At 38.2% G+C, this 21197-nt stretch overlaps 1 non-coding gene across 1 annotated transcript; it reads right to left on the bottom strand.

Moving 5' to 3' along the window:
* Positions 1–11951: 11951 nt before the first annotated feature.
* On the bottom strand, positions 11952–12058 carry LOC114238259 (U6 spliceosomal RNA). The gene has a single exon (XR_003623658.1). It is a non-coding gene; the product is annotated as a U6 spliceosomal RNA (small nuclear RNA).
* Positions 12059–21197: the final 9139 nt, after the last annotated feature.

Genomic DNA, 21197 nt, shown 5'->3' with positions numbered 1-21197 from the left:
TTGCATCTCCCTCCCTCCCACCCTCCCTATCCCACCCCTCTAGGTGATCACAAAGCACCGAGCTGATCTCCCTGTGCTATGCGGCTGCTTCCCACTAGCTATCTATTTTACATTTGGTAGTGTATATGTGTCCATGCCACTCTCTCACTTTGTCACATCTTACCCTTCCCCCTCCCCATAACCTCAAGTCCATTCTCTAGTAGGTCTGTGTCTTTATTCCCGTCTTGCCACTAGGTTCTTCATGACTTTTTTTTTTTCCTTAGATTCCATACATATGTGTTAGCATACTGTATTTGTTTTTCTCTTTCTGACTTACTTCACTCTGTAGGACAGACTCTAACTCCATCCACCTCACTACAAATAACTCCATTTCGTTTCTTTTTATGGCTGAGTAATATTCCATTGTATATATGTACCACATCTTCTTTATCCATTCATCCGATGATGGGCACTTAGGTTGCTTCCATGTCCTGCCAATTGTAAATAGAGCTGCAATGAACACTGTGGTACATGTCTCTTTTGGAATTATGTTTCTCTCAGGGTATATGCCCAGTAGTGGGATTGCTGGGTCATATGTAGTTCTATTTTTAGTTTTTTAAGGGACCTCCACACTGTTCTCCATAGTGGCTGTATCAATTGACATTCCCACCAACAGTGCAAGAGTGTTCCCTTTTCTCCACACTCTCTCCAGCATTTATTGTTTCTTGATTTTTTGATGATGGCCATTCTGACCAGTGTGAGGTGATGCCTCAATGTAGTTTTGATTTGCATTTCTCTAATGATTAGTGATGTTGAGCATCCTTTCATGTGTTTGTTGGCAATCTGTACATCTTCTTTGGAGAAATGTCTATTTAGGTCTTCTGCCCACTTTTGGATTGGGTTGTTTGTTTTTTTGTTATTCAGCCGCATGAGATGCTTGTAAATCTTGGAGATTAATCCTTTGTCAATTGCTTCATTTGCAAATATTTTCTCCCATTCTGAGCGTTGTCTTTTCGTCTTGTTTATGGTTTCCTTTGCTGTGCAAAAGCTTTTAAGTTTCATTAGGTCCCATTTGTTTATTTTTGTTTTTATTTCCATTTCTCTAGGAGGTGGGTCAAAAAGGATCTTGCTGTGATTTATGTCATAGAGTGTTCTGCCTATGTTTTCCTCTCAGAGTTTGATAGTGTCTGGCCTTACATTTAGGTCTTTAATCCATTTTAAGTTTATTTTTGTGTATGGTGTTAGGGAGTATTCTAATTTCATACTTTTACATATACCTGTCCAGTTTTCCCAGCATCACTTATTGAAGAGGCTGACTTTTCTCCACTGTATATGCTTGCCTCCTTTATCAAAGATAAGGTGACCATATGTGCGTGGGTTTATCTCTGGGCTTTCTATCCTGTTCCATTGATCTATATTTCTGTTTTTGTGCCAGTACCAAACTGTCTTGATTACTGTAGCTTTGTAGTATAGTCTGAAGTCAGGGAGCCTGATTCCTCCAGCTCCATTTTTCGTTCTCAAGATTGCTTTGGCTATTCGGGGTCTTTTGTGTTTCCATACAAATTGTGAGATTTCTTGTTCTAGTTCTGTGAACAATGCCAGTGGTAGTTTGATAGGGATTGCATTGACTCTGTAGATTGCTTTGGGTAGTAGAGTCATTTTCACAATGTTGATTCTTCCAATCCAAGAACATGGTATATCTCTCCATCTATTTGTATCATCTTTAATTTCTTTCATCAGTGTCTTATAATTTTCTGCATACAGGTCTTTTGTCTCCTTAGGTAGGTTTATTCCTAGATATTTTATTCTTTTTGTTGCAATGGTAAATGGGAGTGTTTTCTTAATTTCTCTTAAAGAGTTTTCATCATTAGTGTATAGGAATGCAAGAGATTTCTGTGCATTAGTTTTGTATCCTGCTACTTTACCAAATTCATTGATTAGCTCTAGTAGTTTTCTGGTAGCATCTTTAGGATTCTCTATGTATAGTAACATGTCATCTGCAAACAGTGACAGCTTTACTTCTTCTTTTCCGATTTGGATTCCTTTTATTTCTTTTTCTTCTCTGATTGCTGTGGCTAAAACTTCCAAAACTATGTTGAATAATAGTGGTGAGAGTGGGCAACCTTGTCTTGTTCCTGAGCTTAGTGGAAATGGTTTCAGTTTTTCACCATTGAGGACGATGTTGGCTGTGGGTTTGTCATATATGGCCTTTATTGTGTTGAGGAAAGTTCCCTCTATGCCTACTTTCTGCAGGGCTTTTATCATAAATGGGTGTTGAATTTTGTCGAAAGCTTTCTCTGCATCTGTTGAGATGATCATATGGTTTTTCTCCTTCAATTTGTTAATATGGTGTATCACGTTGATTGATTTGCATATATTGAAGAATCCTTGCATTCCTGGAATAAACCCCACTTGATCATGGTGTATGATCCTTTTAATATGCTGTTGGATTCTGTTTGCTAGTATTTTGTTGAGGATTATTGCATCTATGTTCATCAGTGATATTGGCCTGTAGTTTTCTTTCTTTGTGACATCTTTGTCTGGGTTTGGTATCAGGGTGATGGTGGCCTCGTAGAATGAGTTGGGGAGTGTTCCTCCCTCTGCAATATTTTGGAAGAGTTTGAGAAGGATAGGTGTTAGCTCTTCTCTAAATGTTTGATAGAATTCGCCTGTGAAGCCATGTGCTCCTGGGCTTTCGTTTGTTGGAAGATTTTTAATCACTTTCAGTTTCACTGCTTGTGATTGGTCTGTTCATATTTTCTGTTTCTTCCTGGTTCAGTCTTGGCAGGTTGTGCATTTCTAAGAATTTGTCCATTTCTTCCAGGTTGTCCATTTTATTGGCATAGAGTTGCTTGTAGTAATCTCTCATGATCGTTTGTATTTCTGCAGTGTCAGTTGTTACTTCTTCTTTTTCATTTCTAATTCTATTGATTTCAGTCTTGTCCCTTTTTTTCTTGATGAGTGTGGCTAATGGGTTATCAATTTTGTTTATCTTCTCAAAGAACCAGCTTTTAGTATTGATCTTTGCTATTGTTTCCTTCATTTCTTTTTCATTTATTTCTGTTCTGATCTTTATGTTTTCTTTCCTTCTGCTAACTTTGGGGTATTTTTGTTCTTCTTTCTCTAATTGTTTCAGGTGCAAGGTTAGGTTGTTTATTTGAGATGTTTCCTATTTCTTGATGTAGGCTTGTATTGCTATAAACTTCCCTCTTAGAACTGCTTTTGCTGCATCCCATAGGTTTTGGGTCATCCTGTCTCCATTGTCATTTGTTTCTAGGTATTTTTTGATTTCCCCTTTGATTTCTTCAGTGATCACTTCGTTATTAAGTAGTGTATTGTTTAGCCTCCATGTGTTTGTATTTTTTACAGCTCTTTTCCTGTAATTGATATCTAGTCTCATAGCGCTGTGGTCGGAAAAGATACTTGATACGATTTCAGTTTTCTAAAATTTACCAAGGTTTGATTTGTGACCCAAGATATGATCTATCCTGGAGAATGTTCCATGAGCACTTGAGAAAAATGTGTATTCTGTTGTTTTTGGGTGGAATGTCCTAGAAATATCAATTAAGTCCATCTTGTTTAATGTATCATTTAAAGGTTGTGTTTCCTTACTTATTTTCATTTTGGATGATCTGTCCATTGGTGAAAGTGGGGTGTTAAAGTCCCCTACTATGATTGTGTTACTGTCGATTTCCCCTTTTATGGCTGTTAGTATTTGCCTTATTTATTGAGGTGCTCCTATGTTGGGCGCATAAGTATTTACAATTGTTATATCTTCTTGGATCAATCCCTTGATCATTATATAGTGTCCTTCTTTGTCTCTTGTAATAGTCTTTATTTTAAAGTCTATTTTGTCTGATATGAGAATTGCTACTCCAGCTTTCTTTTGATTTCCATTTGCATGGAATATCTTTTTCCATCCCCTCACTTTCAGTCTGTATGTGTCCTTAGGTCTGAAGTGGGTCTCTTGTAGACAGCATAGATACGGGTCTTGTTTTTGTATCCATTCAGCCAGTGTGTGTCTTTTGGTGGGAGCATTTAATCCATTTGCATTTAAGGTAATTATTGATATGTATGTTCCTATTCCCATTTTCTTAAATGTTTTGGGTTTGTTATTGTAGGTGTTTTCCTTCTCTTGTGTTTCTTGACTAGAGAAGTTCCTTTAGCATTTGTTGTAAAGCTGGTTTGGTGGTGCTGAATTCTCTCAGCTTTTGCTTGTCCGTAAAGGTTTTAATTCCTCCATCAAATCTGAATGAGATCCTTGCTGGGTAGAGTAATCTTGGTTGTAGGTTTTTCTCCTTCATCACTTTAAATATGTCCAGCCACTCCCTTCTGGCTTGCAGAGTTTCTGCTGAAAGATCAGCTGTTAACCTTATGGGGATTCCCTTGTGTGTTATTTGTTGTTTTTCCCTTGCTGCTTTTAATATGTTTTCTTTATATTTAATTTTTGATAGTTTGATTAATATGTGTCTTGGCATGTTTCTCCTTGGATTTATCCTGTATGGGACTCTCTGTGCTTCCAGGACTTGATTAACTATTTCCTTTCCCATATTAGGGAAGTTTTCAACTATAATCTCTTCAAATATTTTCTCAGTCCCTTTCTTTTTCTCTTCTTCTTCTGGGACCCCTATAATTCGAATGTTGGTGCATTTAATATTGTCTCAGAGGTCTCTGAGACTGTCCTCAGTTCTTTTCATTCTTTTTTCTTTATTCTGCTCTGCAGTAGTTATTTCCACTATTTTATCTTCCAGGTCACTTATCCGTTCTTCTGCCTCAGTTATTCTGCTATTGATCCCTTCTAGAGTATTTTTAATTTCATTTATTGTGTTGTTCATCGTTGCTTGTTTCCTCTTTCGTTCTTCTAGGTCCTTGTTAAATGTTTCTTGCATTTTGTCTATTCTATTTCCAAGATTTTGGATCGTGTTTACTATCATTATTCTGAATTCTTTTTCAGGTAGACTGCCTATTTCCTCTTCATTTGTTAGGTCTGGTGTGTTTTTACCTTGCTCCTTCATCTGCTGTGTGTTTTTCTGTCTTCTCATTTTGCTTATCTTACTGTGTTTGGGGTCTCCTTTTCGCAGGCTGCAGGTTCGTAGTTCCCGTTGTTTTTGGTATCTGTCCCCAGTGGCTAAGGTTGGTTCAGTGGGTTGTGTAGGCTTCCTGGTGGAGGGGAGTAGTGCCTGTGTTCTGGTGGATGAGGCTGGATCTTGTCTTTCTGGTGGGCAGGTCCACGTCTGGTGGTGTGTTTTGGGGTGTCTGTGGCCTTATTATGATTTTAGGCAGCCTCTCTGCTAATGGATGGGGTTGTGTTCCTGTCTTGCTAGTTGTTTGGCATAGGGTGTCCAGCACTGTAGCTTGCTGGTTGTTGAGTGAAGCTGGGTCTTGGTGTTGAGATGGAGATCTCTGGGAGATTTTCGCCATTTGGTATTACGTGGAGCTGGGAGGTCTCTTGTTGACCAGTGTCCTGAAGTTGGCTCTCCCACCTCAGAGGCACAACCCTGACGCCTGGCAGGAGCACCAAGAGCCTTTCATCCACACGGCTCCTCAATTTGGGATGATTCGTTGTCTATTCAGTTATTCCACAGATGCAGGTACATCAAGTTGTTTGTGGAGCTTTAATCTGCTGCTTCTGAGGCTGCTGGGAGAAATTTCCCTTTCTCTTCTTTGTTCGCACATCTCCCGGGGTTCAGCTTTGGATTTGGACCCGCCTCTGCGTGTAGGTTGCCTGAGGGCGTCTGTTCTTTGCTCAGACAGGACGGGGTTAAAGGAGCAGCTGATTCGGGGGCTCTGGCTCGCTCAGGCCGCGGGGAGGGAGGGGTACGGATGCAGGGCGAGCCCGCGGCGGCAGAGGCCGGCATGACGTTGCAGCAGCCTGAGGCGCGCCGTGCTTTCTCCCGGGGAAGTTGTCCCTGGATCACGGGACCCTGGCAGTGGCGGGCTGCACAGGCTCCCGGGAGGGGAGGTGTGGAGAGTGACCTGTGCTCGCACACAGGCTTCTTGGTGGCCGCAGCAGCAGCCTTAGCGTCTCATTCCCGTCTCTGGGGTCTGCGTTGATAGCCACGGCTCGCACCCATCTCTCCAGCACCATTTCTTGAAAAGACTTCATTTCCCATTAAATAGTCTTGGCATGCTTGTTGAAAATTGTTTGACTGTAAGTGAATGGGTTTATTTCTGGATTCTCATTTCTGTAGCATTGATCTATATGTCTGTCTTTATTCCAGTGTCACACTGTCTTGATTATAACAGTTTTGTAGTAAGTTTTGAAATCAGGAAACGTGAGTCTTCCAACTTTGTTCTTCTTTTTCAAGGTTTTGGCTACTGTGGGTCTCTTGCATTTCCATATGAATTTTAGGATTAGCTTGTCAATTATTGCAAAAAAGCAAGCTCGGATTTTGATAGGTATTGCACTGGATCTGTAGATCACTTTGGGAAGTATTACTACCTTACCCATAAACATGTGATAAGTTTTCATTTATTTAAATCTTTAATCTTTCAACAATGTTTTATAATTTTCAGTGTATAAGTTTTACACTTCTTTTGTTAAGTTTATTCCTAAGTATTATTTGATGCTGTCATAAATGGAATTGTTTATATTCAGAGTGTTTATTGGTAGTGTATAGACGTACAGTTGGTTTTTGTTTATTGATCTTGTATCCTGCAATCTTGCTGAACTATTAGTTCTAATAGTTTTTTAGGAGATTTCTGAGGATTTTCTATTTACGAGATCATGTCTTGTGCAAACAGAGATATTTTTATTTTTTCCTTTCCCATCTAAATGGCTCTTATTTCTTTTTCTTGCCAAATTGTCCTGGATAGAACCTCCAGTACAATGTTGAATGGAAGTGTTAGGAGCAGACCTTCTTATCTTATTCCTGACTTTAGGATCATTGTTCTTTTTAATGTTCAAATTGTTCCATCTTTAGCAAGTAGAACCCCTTAAAATTGATTACTGTGCCCTTTTGACATCAATAATATTTGATAGCTTCCATGTTTTCTGTTTTAATAGCTTATCTTGTATATATCCTGGTCCAGGGAGTCCTAGTTATATTTACTGGGTAAAGGCATTGAGAAACCAGTCTGGGTACTAGGAGTACTCATTGCCCCTGAGTTGATCATTGCCTTTTCAGTGGACAGAGCTGGGAAGTTTGTTCTTTTTAGAAAGATAAAAATAAAATTCACAAATTCATACTGGCATCTCCAATTCAAAATTAAGGTTACATGGCTTTTACATCAGCTCCCTGAATTTATATTTGTATCCCTTTTCTATTAGGCTGAGAATATTAGTTCCTAATGACATTAAAATAGTTACTTATCTGCTTTATCCTAATGTGTGTGTATGAGTGTATATATTTATGTGTGTTTATATGTATATATACCATACACACTAATAGTTTCAAAAAAGCAATAATAGAATCATCACTAAAAGTTTAAGATTTTCTAAAATTTCTTTTGTCTATAGGATATATCCCACAAGAGATGTACAGTCAACACTATATATTTTAAATTATTTGACATAATTAAAAAATTTTAATTGAGGTATAATTGACATGTAACATTATATGTTTCAGATGTACAGATTTGATATTTGTATGTATTGTGAAATGACCATCACAATAAGTCTCGTTAACATCTGTCACCATACATAGTTACAAACATTTTTTTCTTGTGATGAGGACTTTTAAGATCTGCTCTCTTAGCAACTTTCAAATATGCTATACAGTATTATTAACTGTAGTCACCATGTTTTACATTACATCCCCATGATTTAATTATTTTATAGCTGGAAGTTTGTACCTTTTGACCCCCTTCACTCACTTCTCTCACCCCCAGCCTCCACCCCCCACCTCTGGCAATCACCAATCTCTTATCTGTTTTTATGAGCTTGGTTTGTTGTTGTGTTGTTTCTAAATTCCACATGTAAGTGAGATCATACAGTGTTTGGCTTTCTCTGTCATTTATTTCACTTAGTATAATGCCCTCTAGGTCCATCCATGTTGTTGCAAATAGCAGGATTTCATTCTCTTTTTATGGCTAAGTAGTATTCCATTGTATGTGTGTGTGTGATCAACACACATACAACATTAACTTCTGATCAACTGGCTATTCATCAGAGATTCCCATGACCCCCTCCTTGGGTTTGATTAATTTGTTAGAACAGCTTACAGAACTCAGGAAACCTATTTACTCACTAGATTACAGATTTACTACAGAGGATATTAAAGGATATGAATCAACAGTCAGATAAAGAAATACACAGGGCGAGGTCCTGAAAAAGGTAGCTTCTGTCCTCGTCGAGTTTGCGGCCCAGCACGGGCTCTCCAAACCCCCTCCTTTTGGGGTTTTTTTGGAGGCTTCATTAGATATGCATGATTGATTAACGCATTGGCTATTGGCAGTTGAGTCAGCATCCAGCCCCTCTCCCCTGCCCGGAAATCAGGTGGTGAGACTGAAAGTTCCACCCCCTCTATTCTTGGTTGGTTTCCCTAGTAGCCCCCATCCTTAGGTGCTCTCCAAAGTCACCTCATTAATATAAACCCAGTTGTGATAGAAAGGGGCTTGTTGTGAATAACAAGACACCCATTGCACCTTAATGTCTCTGAAGAGAACTGAGGGCAAGAGAACGAATATTTTAATGAAAGATGCTCCTATTGTTCTTATTGCTCAGGAAATTCTAAGGGTTTGGGTAACTATGAGCTAGGAACTGTGGATGAAGACCAAATATATGTGAGAAATGTACTTTGGTCATCTGAATGACCAAATCTCTGTATTTCTTATAAATCATAGTATTGTAGAAACCAACATCAAGTCTAAGCTCTTCAGGATGGTCTGTGTGCTCCATCACCAAAGCCATAGCACAGCAAAGGTACAGCAGCACATAACCCAGCACCACAAATTTGCTCACGCGGACTTTTCCTTTGTCAAAAAATGCAACGATTGGCTGAGTTAAAGTTCCTCTTTTCCTTATATATCAGTCAATGATTTCAGACTTAAGTGGCTTAATCATTACCTTAGGAAACCTAACATTTCTGGCATTTTTCTTTAGGATAATTCATACGTAAAATTTAAATTTTCCCTTCTTTGGTCAATGTATCAGTTAGGATTAGATTCCACAGCATGTAACAGAAACCCAGAGTACAGTGGCTTAAACATGATAGGGGTTTATTTTTTTTTCTCCCATGAAAGGAGTTCCGCAGTAGGCATCCAGGGCTGATATGGCAGCTCTACACACATCTAGGACCCAGGACCCTTCTTTCTGCTCCCCTATATTTGGTGCATGGCTCCCATCATCAAGATTGCTTCACGGTCCATGATGGCTGTTGCAACTCAGCCATTAATATATACACATTCAAGGCCGTAGGCAGGAGGAAAGGGCAAGGGCAAAAGGTTAAATCACTTGCATTAGTCGGTTTTCTTTACAAAGCTTTCTCAGAAGTCTCACGCAATGACTTTTGCTTTCACCCTATCAGCCATCAATATCTGCAGGGAAAGCTGGAAAAGTACTGTTTTAAAGCTAAGTGCATTGCCACCCCCAATAATATAGGGTTTCTGTTCATAACAAAGAAGGGGAGAATGAACAGTGGATAGGCAACTAGCAATCTGTGCCACAGTCTGTCAATCTCAATAACTGTAATTTTGTGAATTGCTTGTAGCACACTCTGAACACTGCCACTTTAAGACAACAGGACCCTTCCATAGGGTCCCCTCACAGGGGAGGGCTTTCCACAGCACTTTGTCCAAAGCCATCCTGGATGCCTCCTATTTTCTGCTACCTTGCTTCTTGCCAGCGCTGTGACCCTACTGCCTCTTCTCTTGCTTGGATTTGGTGACTCATACACTGATGCCACTCTGGGCTTCTGCTTGTGCCACTCAGCCTGGTGACCTACCCACTTCCCCTCATTTCTCATCTTAACTCCTATCCCATTTCCAGCTTTACCATTCCCAGGTGGTCCCTGACCCCTTCAAACATCCAGCCTTTCATAAGGAATAAGTTCCAGTCCTAATGGCTGACAGTTACCATCTCCATCTATGTGTTTATCTATGAAATCGTAGCCCCCAAAAGCTGTGGAGTTTTTAATAACTAAGGGTAAATTGCTCCGTGGAAAGAGCACCAAACTAGCAGGCAGAAAACATGGGTTCTACACCTTCGTTCTTAATTCTTCAACCAACAGTTTTTTGAGCACTTACTTCGTGTGAGTCACTGACCCAGCTCTGCTACTAATTAAATGTGAGGGCTGGGGGATGTCACTTCGCCTCTTTTATTTTTCCCTGGACTAAATGAACTTGAAGGCTTTCTTAGCTTGTGCTCTTCTAGAAGTGGACCCTGAGACAAGGATTCAGCGGAGTTGTGGTCAGATGTTTTGTAGCACGTCCTCCAGTGGGGATGTGTTTGGTGTTTTTTCTCATGATTAGACTGGAGTTACAGGTTTGGGGGAGAAAGACCATAGAGGTAAAGTGCAGTTCTCATTACATCATATCAAGTGTACAAACTATCAACATGACATCACTATTAATGTTGACCTTGACCACCAGGCTGAGATAGTGTTTGTCAGATTTCTCTACCATAAAGCTGCTCCTTCCTCCCGCCCTGCCCTGCCTTTCCATACTCTTCTCTTTGTAAGGACATTACTATATACGGCTGACACTTAAGGAGTAGGGAGATATACTCTACCTCCTAAAGGGCGGAGTATCTACATAAATTACTTGGAATTCTTCTGCACAGGGACATTTGTCTCTTCTTCCCCACTTACCTATTTATCTATTCAATCATTTATATCATGAGTATGGACTCATGAATATATGGGTTATAATCCAGTAGTACTTTATTTTGTTACTCGAATTCTTCTAGCTTTGGCTACTGGGAGCTCTTTCAGTTCTTAGTTCCCTGACCAGGGATCAAACCTGTGCCCCCTTCAGTGGAAGCGCAGTCTTAACCGCTGGACCGCCAGGGAAGTCCCTGACTCCTTGTCCTTTTGCCATACCCCGTGTGTGTGTGTGTGTGTGTGTGTGTGTGTGTGTGTGTGTGTGTGTGTGTGTGTGTTTAGCACTACCTTACCTTCTGGCACTACAAGATGCTCTAGGCTTATTTTGTATATTCCCTGCCCCAGCTCTAGAAACAGCCATTTCTGCAAAGAGCCTGGGTGCCTTTTTTTTTTTTTTTAATTAGGAAATGGTACTAGAAACCAATATCTAGGCACTAGGTGTGTTCATTGTTACTAGTTCATCATTGCTTCTAAGCATTCTCAGCTGATGGAGCAAGGAAACGTGTGTATACTAACCAATGTATATCTATATATCTATAAATAGTTCTATATGTATTCATCTATATCTATATTAAGCTAAACATATCTCCATACTGATGTCTCCAAGTCTAATCCAGTACCGCAAGGATTATTCTAGCCTTCTCCTCTTGCTTGTCTGGAACCTTCCCCTCTAATGGTGAGAAACCTGGCTTCCATGATCTGCCATCTATTTGCTTAATTGCTCATGTCCAGGACACACGTACAGCAGCATTAGAATTGTTAACCTCTACCCTCCATGGGAAACCACTTTATCAACCAGAATGTGCTGCTTATACACAGTTTCTTTTGTTTTTAGTCTTATAGTATCCACTCCTTTCCAAAGTTACTTAGGAACTTACCTTTTTTCCCACCCCCTTCAGTGAAGTTATTTCATACATTTGTAATGTAGTTAGATTCTTTTGTCACAGTCTGTATTCCATCTTGGGATCCCTTGACCTCCTAAATGACTTTTAAAAGAAATTTGCACACATTAAGCTCCCTCTGTGTGCTATAAAGTTCTATGGGTTTTTTTGAGAATTTGTCATAAGATTTATTCACCCAGATGGGAAATATTTTTACAGAGGTATTCATCATAATCTTGTTTGTAAGAGCAAAACATTTTTGAAAAAAATATCCATTAATAGCACAACAAACAGATTTTGATACATTTATGTTATGGAATATTATGCAGATAAAAATATAGAACGCTTCACGAATTTGCGTGTCGTCCTTGCACAGGGGCCATGCTAATCTTCTCTGTATCGTTCCAATTTTAGTATATGTGCTGCCGAAGCAAGCACAGTTCTATGGGTTTTGACAAATGCATAGCATCATGTATCCGCCAGGATAGTATCACATAAAATAGTTTCACTGACGTAAAAATCCCCTGTGCTTCTCTTGTTCAACCCTCCCCCTTCCTCAAACCCCTGGCAACCGCTGATCTATTTACTATCTTTACAGTTTTGCCTTCTCCAGAATGTCATATAAATGGACCCACACAGTATGTAGCCTTTTCAGACTGGGTACTTGCACTTAGCAATATGCATTTAAGATTCATCCATATTTTTTGTGTGGTTTGATAGCACATTCCTTTTTATCACCAAAGGACCCCTTGGTTGCCCCACTTTTTGGTGATTATAAATAAAGCTGCTATAAACATTCGCATGCAGGTTTTTATGTGGACATAACTTTCAAATCAGTTGGGTAAATACCTAGAAGCACAATTGCTAGATTGTGTGGTAAGACTACGTTTAGCTTTATAAGAAATTGCCAAATAGCCTTCCAAAGTGGCTAGAGTTTCTGTTGTTCCACATCCTTGCCAGCAATTGGTGTTGACATATTTGTGGAGTTTAGGATTCTAATAGGTGTCTATTGGTATCCTATTGTTAAATATAATCTTTGGTAGATTCTTTGGCATTATTTCTCCTACTCTGACATTTTATATTACCTTCCCCTTGGGGACTTACATCTGGGCTTTTTGGTATCATTTATGTCATAAGCTTCTCACTTTCTCCACATTTCTTGGTAGAAAAAGAGCTAGCTGCAGCCTTGGAGACAGCTTTAAGTGCATTGCTGATATGGATGCTATATCATTTCTCTGTAATGAAATGGGGTGTCTAAAACTAGTACTTCCTCACTCACATCCTTCAAACAGCACAGTTTTGAAGGTGTAATTCCAAGTTTTTGCTGGCAATTGACTGGCCTGAGCTATGATGCCCAGAGAACAAAATTGCTCCAGGAACTAAAATATGGTTGGCGTAAAACAACTTCCGAGCCCTTTCCTATTCATTTCTGCCAGGAATTCGAAACTCTGTCTTGACGCAAACTCATGATACAAGTCAGTAGCCCCCTGCCCACATGTAGCTGGGCAAACGCTTGGTGCTTAGGCAGACTCTGAGGCCTCACCACTTCTCCTGTCATCTTTCTTTCTGACCAGCTGCCCGCATCCACGTGGCAGTCTGGGTCCCACTTAGTTATATTTTTATTATAAAATAAAACACAGAAATGCACACAAAACAAATGTATAGATTAGTGACTTATTATAAGGTCACACCTTCACAACTACCATCCAGGTGGAGAAGTAGTACTTTGCGAGCCACTCCATGCCCACGATCCTGATTTTTGTAGTAATACTTTCCGCACACTTCTTTATGGCTTCATTATACAAGTGTGCATCCTTAGACACTCTAGTTTAGACTTGCTCATTAAAAAATTATTGATTCATCTTTTAAACCTCTTTTAATCTACAGGTCCCCTTTTCATCGCTTTCTTTTCCTTATATGTTACCTATTGAAGAACATGGACAATTTGACCTATAGAGTTTCCCACAATTTGAATTTTGTTGATGACACATTCATGGTGCATTTCAACATGTATCCTGTCCCCAGCTTTTCTTGAAAATAGTCACCTGGGTTCAGAGGTTTGACCAGACTTAAGCTGGATTTCTTTTGCAAGACTCTAAGCAGTGCTGAGGTCTTTCATCAGGAGATACACAACATCTGATTGTGTCTCTTTTTGCAACATTAGCACCTGTTGATTCTCATTGTCTGAATCAGTTACTTCATTGAGAGTTGCAAAATAGTGATAATCTAATTCTGTCATTTTATTTGCATTTATTAGTTGGTTGGAATAACTTTACAAAGAAATGCTTCCATGATGTACTATTTGGTTACCTAGTGGTACAGTTTCTATAGGAAAAGCAGGATATACATTTGATTCTTTCCCTTTATTTTTCCGATGATTTTTAAATTTCATTTTTAGTTTCCAGGTGGTGAATTTGTTCCCTGATATCCTCCAAAGTGGCTAGTTTTAAAATATCACTATAAATTAAAATATTTAAACATACTTTATGGGATTTAATCCATTACATTAAAAAATAATTGTGGTCAAATACACATAACATAAAATTTACCATTTTAGCCATGGTTAAGTGTACAGTTCTGTGACATTAAGTCTCCATTGCATTCTTCTACTTATTGAAGCTCAAACTGTCTCATCTGTTCCATTAAAAAAAAAAATCTTTAAATATTTCTTAGTCCAGAGCCTTTTGAATGAAATTAGGAGAACCCTATCCTCAAATTTGCTTTCCTCTTACGTCCCTACTTTCCAATCAGCCCAAGCAAACATGAGCCAAAGTGAGAAGTGAAACACCCCACTGCACAGATGCTGTCTGCAGTGTCACAAATTATGACTCACGTTTAGCCTGGAGATTGTCACCAGAGTCAGCAGGAGGAGACAGGCTAAGTGTGCCAAGGTTGAGGTTTTAAAATTAATGCAGTTTAAATATTGATGTTGTTTAAATCTGAGCTGAATCTCTCCTATCCTGCATATATGCTTTATTAAAATTCATCACTGGATTTTTAATGTATGAAAATGTTTGAGTTGCAAATACTTGAACATTTTTTTAAATTGGAAAATATGTGCATATAGAGCTTTCTCTTTTGAACTTTAACCCAGACTTCAGCAGCTGAATAGACAGCTGCAGAAAACTTGCACAATACAGTTGAATGGACAAGTTGTCCTAACCTTTATCCATTTCTCCCCTTTTGAGTCAATTGATTCCCTATTTTTATTTCCCCCTATTTTCCTTCTGGGTTTGCCCACTCAGTTGGACAAATAGTTGGGAATCCAACCTATAAGTGTACAGGGAAGCATTACGAGTTTCTTTTCTAAAGTCTATAGGAAAAATTTCCATAAAGAAATCAAAGCTCATAATGAAATGAATTTCAGAAAAGTAAGAGCCCTTGTATAACTGTGCTGGGTATAAGGAAACCCTGCATCAGGCACCATCCCAAAATGCTTTAAAAATTACAATACACCTAAGTACCCCAATGCTGTGAAACCACTGTCTTAAGAAGTACAGGACAATGATAGGAGATTGATGACCATGTCAAGTAAAATGGTATTTCCAAGACTATTTATTAAAAACAAAGAATAAATAAAAATGAATAATTCATTCATTTGACAAGTATTTCTGAAGTGCCAATTAAATAAAAGCCCTGTGCCCAGTGCTGGGAATATGACTGTGAAAGATCCTCATGGATCCAATGGTTGCAAGGCAGAAGCTACTGATGTCAAGAATTGTGAAGGTTCTAAAATGAATAAAGCAAATGTGGTGTATATATATATATATATATATATATACACACACACACACACACACACACACACACACACACACAAGGGGATACTATTCAGCCATAAAAAAGAAGGAAATCTTGCCATTTGTGACAACATGGATGGACCTTGAGGGCATTATGCTAAGTGAAGTAAGTCAGAGAAAGACAAATAATGTATGATATCACTTATATGTAGAATCTAAACAATAACAACAACAACAATGACAGCAACAAACCCCACAAAAAAAACCCCAAACTCATAGAAAAAGAGGTCAGATTTTGGTTGCCAGAGACATGGGTGGGGGCAGGGGGAATTAGATGAAAGTGGTCAAAAGGTACAAACTTCCAGTTATAAGATAAATAAGTACTAGGGATGTAATGTACAACATGATGACTATAGTTAACACTGCTGTACTGTATATTTCTAAGTTGCTAAGGGAGTAGATCTTAAATGTTCTCATCACAAGGGAAAATTTGTTTTTGTAATTATATAAGGTGGTAGATGTTAATTAAACTTATTGCGGTAATCATTTCACAGTATATGCAAGTCAAGTCATTATGCTGTACACTGTAAACTTATATCGCACTGTATGTCAATTACATCTCAATAAAACTGAAAAAGAATAAACACTTTTATTTTAAAAATAAACTGTGAAGGATCTTGAGATTCTACCCCATTAACTTGCCACAGTTTCCGGGATGCTGGCAAGAGACATGTGACTTCTGGGTCAAAGGTAAAGGATTTTATTACTCATGGTGCAGCGAGCCAACTTGCTCCCCAGGTCTGATGAGGCTGATGTGGCTGGGCTCAGATGGTTGCCTGCACCCACAGTGGACGGCGGTTACAGGAGAATAACTCTAAGGTTAGGGAACTTGAATCTTTTATAATAGATGGTAAGTAAACATACTTGCCCTTTGCTGTGGAGGGAGATACCACCTCTATCTTCCAAGCCTCTTAGCTATACAAACATCCATGAAAAGACAGTCCGGAACAAGCCAAGGCCGGTCTAGATCAGCCAACAGGCAATTACTCACAGACGTGTGGATGAGCCTTGCCAAGACCTGCAGGGTTGCCTAGCTGGCCTCTGGCTGACCCCAGACATGTGAGCAATGAACACTGTTGTATATCACTGAGGTTCTGTGGTTCCTTGTTAAACAGCATTATTGTAGCAATAAACAACTGATACCATCACCAATGGCTTCTTAATTCCAAAATCTAATTTATGTTTCCCCCTGTAGCCAGAGCTCTCCTTCTGAAATACAGATCTTATTAGAGCACTTTCCTGTCGAAAAGCCTTCAACTACCAACTGCAACCCAGATATGGAATCCAAAGTCCTTGCTGGTCTGGTTCCCATTTTCATTTCCAATTTCATCCTTCACCTTTCTTCCCCCTGCCATCCTCCTTCTTGCTTTTGGCATTCCACTCACATAGACCACAAAATGTCTCTGCACTTAAAAAAAAATTCTTCAGAGCACTTTTTAAGATTATAAAAGTTAGTTACTCATTTTAGTAAACCTGAGAAGTACAGAAAAGTACAAAGAGCAACCTTCCCCCCAGGACTTTTTGCATATATGGTGTATGCTAATATCAGACAATTTAAAAAAATTGTCACTAGACGCGAAGGTATTTTCTATTTAGAAAATTTGGAGAAATTAAAAAAAAAACACTGCCACCAGCATTAATAATATTAAAAGACAAATGAAACTTAAGTAATTACAGTATCTCTGATAGGCAATGGGTTAATATATTTACCACATAAATAATTCAAACAAATCAATTAGAAAGTGTATATACACTAATAAAAAAGGTAAAGAATAGGAGCAGGCAGTTCCTGAATAACTACAAATGGCCAAAACCCAAACCAAAACAAAAGAAAAACATGTTCAACTTTGAAAGGTACAAATTAAAACAACAGTGATCCACAATTTTTTGCTTATAAGTTTAGCCAAGTTCAAAATAATAAATCTGATTGCTAGCAAGTATATAACTCTCATATACTTCTGATGTATGTGTAAATTGTTATAATCTTTCTAGAGGGCAATATAGCACTGTTTCACCAAAGACTATAAGATTCTGACTCTTTGATCCTACAATTCTACTTCTGGGAATTTATCTTAAAGAACTAATCAGATATGTGTGTGTAGAAGTATGGTCACTGCCAGGCTGTGTAATAGAAAGCAAGTAGAAACAGTATGGTATTGGCATAAAAACAGACACATAGACCAATGGAACAGAATCAAGAGCCCAGAAATGAACCCAAGCATATACGGACAACTAATTTTTTTTTTTAATTTAAATTTATTTATATTTATTTTTGGCTGTGTTGGGTCTTTGTTTCTGTGCGAGGGCTTTCTCTAGTTGCGATGAGCGGGGGCCACTCTTCATCGCGGTGCGCGGGCCTCTCACTGTCGCGGCCTCTCCTGTTGCTGAGCACAGGCTCCAGACGCGCAGGCTCAGTAGTTGTGGCTCACGGGCCTAGTCGCTCCGTGGCATGTGGGATCTTCCCAGACCAGGGCTCGAACCCGGTTCCCCTGCATTGGCAGGCAGATTCTCAACCACTGTGCCACCAGGGAAGCCCCAGACAACTAATTTTTGACAAGGGTGCCAAGAATATACAATGAGAAAGGATAGTCTCTTCAATAAATGGTGTTGGGAAAACTAGATATCTACATGCAAAACAATGAAATTGGACCCCTATCTTACAACATATGCAATAATCAACTCAAAATGGATTAAAAACTTAAACATAAGACTTGAAACTGTAAAACTTCTAGAAGAAAACATAGGGAGAAAGCTCCTTGATATTGGCCTTGGCAGTGATTTTTTGGATATGACATTAAAAGTTTAGGCAACAAAAGCAAAAGTAAACAAGTGGGACTACATCAAACTAAAAAATCTTCCTCACAGCAAAGGAAATAACCAATCAAATGGAAAGGCAACCTACAGATTGGAAGAGAATACTCACCAACCATATATCTGATAATGAGTTAATATCCAAAAAAAAAAAGGAACTCATACAATTCAACATCAAAAAACCAATCTGATTTAAAAATGGGCAAAGGACCTGAATAGACATTTTCCCAAAGAAGACATACAAATGGCCAACAAGTACATGAAAAGGTGCTTACCATCATTAATCATCAGGGAAATGCAAATCAAAACCACAGTGAGCTATATCACCTCACACCTGTTAGGTTGGCTATTATCAAAAAGATAAGAGATAACAAGTGTTGGCGAGGATGTGGAGAAAAAAGAACACTTACTTGCACACTGTTGGTGGGAATGTAAACTGGTACAGCCACCATGAAAACAGTATGCAGGTTCCTCAAAAAATTAAAAATAGAACTATCATACAATCCAGTAATCCCATTACTGGGTATATAGCCAAAGGCAATGAAATCAGTATCTTATAGAGATATCTGCACTCTCATGTTCATTGCAGCATTATTCACAATAGCCAAGATATGGAAACAATGTGTCCACTGATTGATGAATGGATAAAGAAGATGTAGTATATATATTGATATATATATATATACAATGGATTATCATTCAGCCTTCAAAAAGGAGATCCTGCCATTTTGAAAACAAGGATGAACCTGGAAGACATCATGCTAAGTGAAATAAGCCAGACACAGAACGAAAAATACTGCATGATCTCACTTATATGTGGAATCTAAAAAAAGTTGAATTCATAGAAGCAGATAGTAGAATGGTGGTTACCAGGGGCAGAAAGTTGAGGGAAATGGGGAGATGTTGGTCAAAGGGTACCAAGTAGCAGTTATGTAGGATGAATAAGTTCTAGAGATCTACTGTACAGCAATGGGGACTGTAGTTAATGATACTGTATTGTATACTGGAAACTTGCTAAGAGAGTAGATATCAGGTGCTTTCACCACACACACACACACCACATATAACACACACACACAAATGAAAATTATGTGAGGAGATGGATATGTTAATTCGTTTGGCTGTGGTAATCATTTCACTATTTATATGTGTATCAAACATCATGTTGTAGATCTTAATATGTACAATTTTTATTAAAAAACAAAGCAAATAGAAATGACAAAATTCCCAATAATAGGAAATTGACTAAATTAATTATGGTATATTCAAGCAATGGGTTGCTATATGACAATTAAAATAGTAAAGTAGAGCTATATTTATTTATTGACATGGAAAGATGTATAGATATGTTGTTAAGTGAGAAAAGTAGGATACAGAATTGAATGTTTCATATGGTCACCCGTCTATATATCCAGGTGAATACAATATTTCTTTATTGTATATTATAATTTATTATATATATCATTAATATGTATAATTTCTTTAAAGAATACACCAAGATATGATGAGTGATTATCTCTGGGTGGTGGGATTTTGTTATTTTTTTTCTTTTTAAAAATTTTCACTTTTTAATTTATCTAAAATGAAATATGGATTACTTGTATATTTAATTAGGAAATAATAGAGGATTGAGTAGTGTTTTCTTTTAGTTATTTTCAATTATATTTTCTTACATTTATTGTATATACTTGTAGCCAACACAGTAGGAAATAAGTTCAAAATGCTGTTGGTTGTGCTTTTCATGGGCTCCATACATCAGGCCACTTCATAATTACTCTCAAGTTGAAAATCTTTAGCACTTCCTTCACTGGGTCCTTGGACGGCAGCCTGGTCAGGGAAACCTGGATCTCTATGAGGGGCTTTCAAGGCTCCCAAGTATGGCGCCTTTTCAGAGATTCTTAATTTGACTTGGATCAAGCATAGTTCATTTGACAATATTTTAGAATGACGAGTTTGCTTGTTGGGGGGAAGATTTCAATGTAAAATGGCATGGATGCCAAAGGCTTAAATAAATAGGATTTGCCGTGGGAAAATTCTTTTTTTTTAAGTTTCTTTTTTTTAATTTTAATTTTATTGGCATATAGTTGATTTACAATATTGTGTTAGTTTCAGATGTACAGCAAAGTGATTCAGTTATACATGTACATATACTCATTCTTTTTCAGATTCTTTTCCCATATAGATTATCACAGAGCACTGAGTATAGTTCCCTGTGCTATACAGCAGGTCCTTGTTGGTTATCTATTTTATATATAGTAGTGCATGTATGTTAATCCCAACCTCCTGATTTATCACCCCCCACCCCCACGTTTCCCCTTTGGTCACCATAAGTTTGTTTTTGATATCTGTAAGACTGTTTCTGTTTTGTAAGTAAGTTCATTTGTATCATTTTTAAAATTAGATTCCACATATGAGTGATATCATATGATATTTGTCTTTCTCTAACTCACTTCACCTAGTATGATAATCTCTAAGTCCATCCATGTTGCTGCAAATGGCATTATTTCATTCTTTTTTCCGGCTGAGTAATATTCCATTGTATATATGTACCACCTCTTCTTTATCCATTCCTCTGTTGATGGACATTTAGGTTGCTTCTATGTCTTGGCTATTGTAAATAGTGCTGCAGTGGACACTGGGGTGCAGGTATCTTTTTGGATTATGGTTTTCTCAGGATATATGCCCAGGAGTGGGATTGCTGGATTATATGGTAGTTCTATTTTTAGTTTTTTAAGGAACCTACATACTGTTCTCCATAGTGGTTGTACCAATTTACATTCCCACCAACAGTGTAGGAGCGTTCACCATGGGAAAATTCTGATGTCCTTCTTTCCTAGAAACTATACTCTTTACCTTCTTATAGTTCCTGTATTATTTTATCTATTACTATATAACAAATTATTCTAAAACTTAGTGGCTTAAAGCAACAATAATTATTTATCATCTCTTATGGTTTTTGTGGGTCA

Source organism: Balaenoptera acutorostrata, chromosome X (assembly GCF_949987535.1).
Source record: "Balaenoptera acutorostrata chromosome X, mBalAcu1.1, whole genome shotgun sequence".
NCBI classification, from domain to species: domain Eukaryota; kingdom Metazoa; phylum Chordata; class Mammalia; order Artiodactyla; family Balaenopteridae; genus Balaenoptera; species Balaenoptera acutorostrata.
This window is presented reverse-complemented; position numbering and strand designations above follow the sequence as displayed.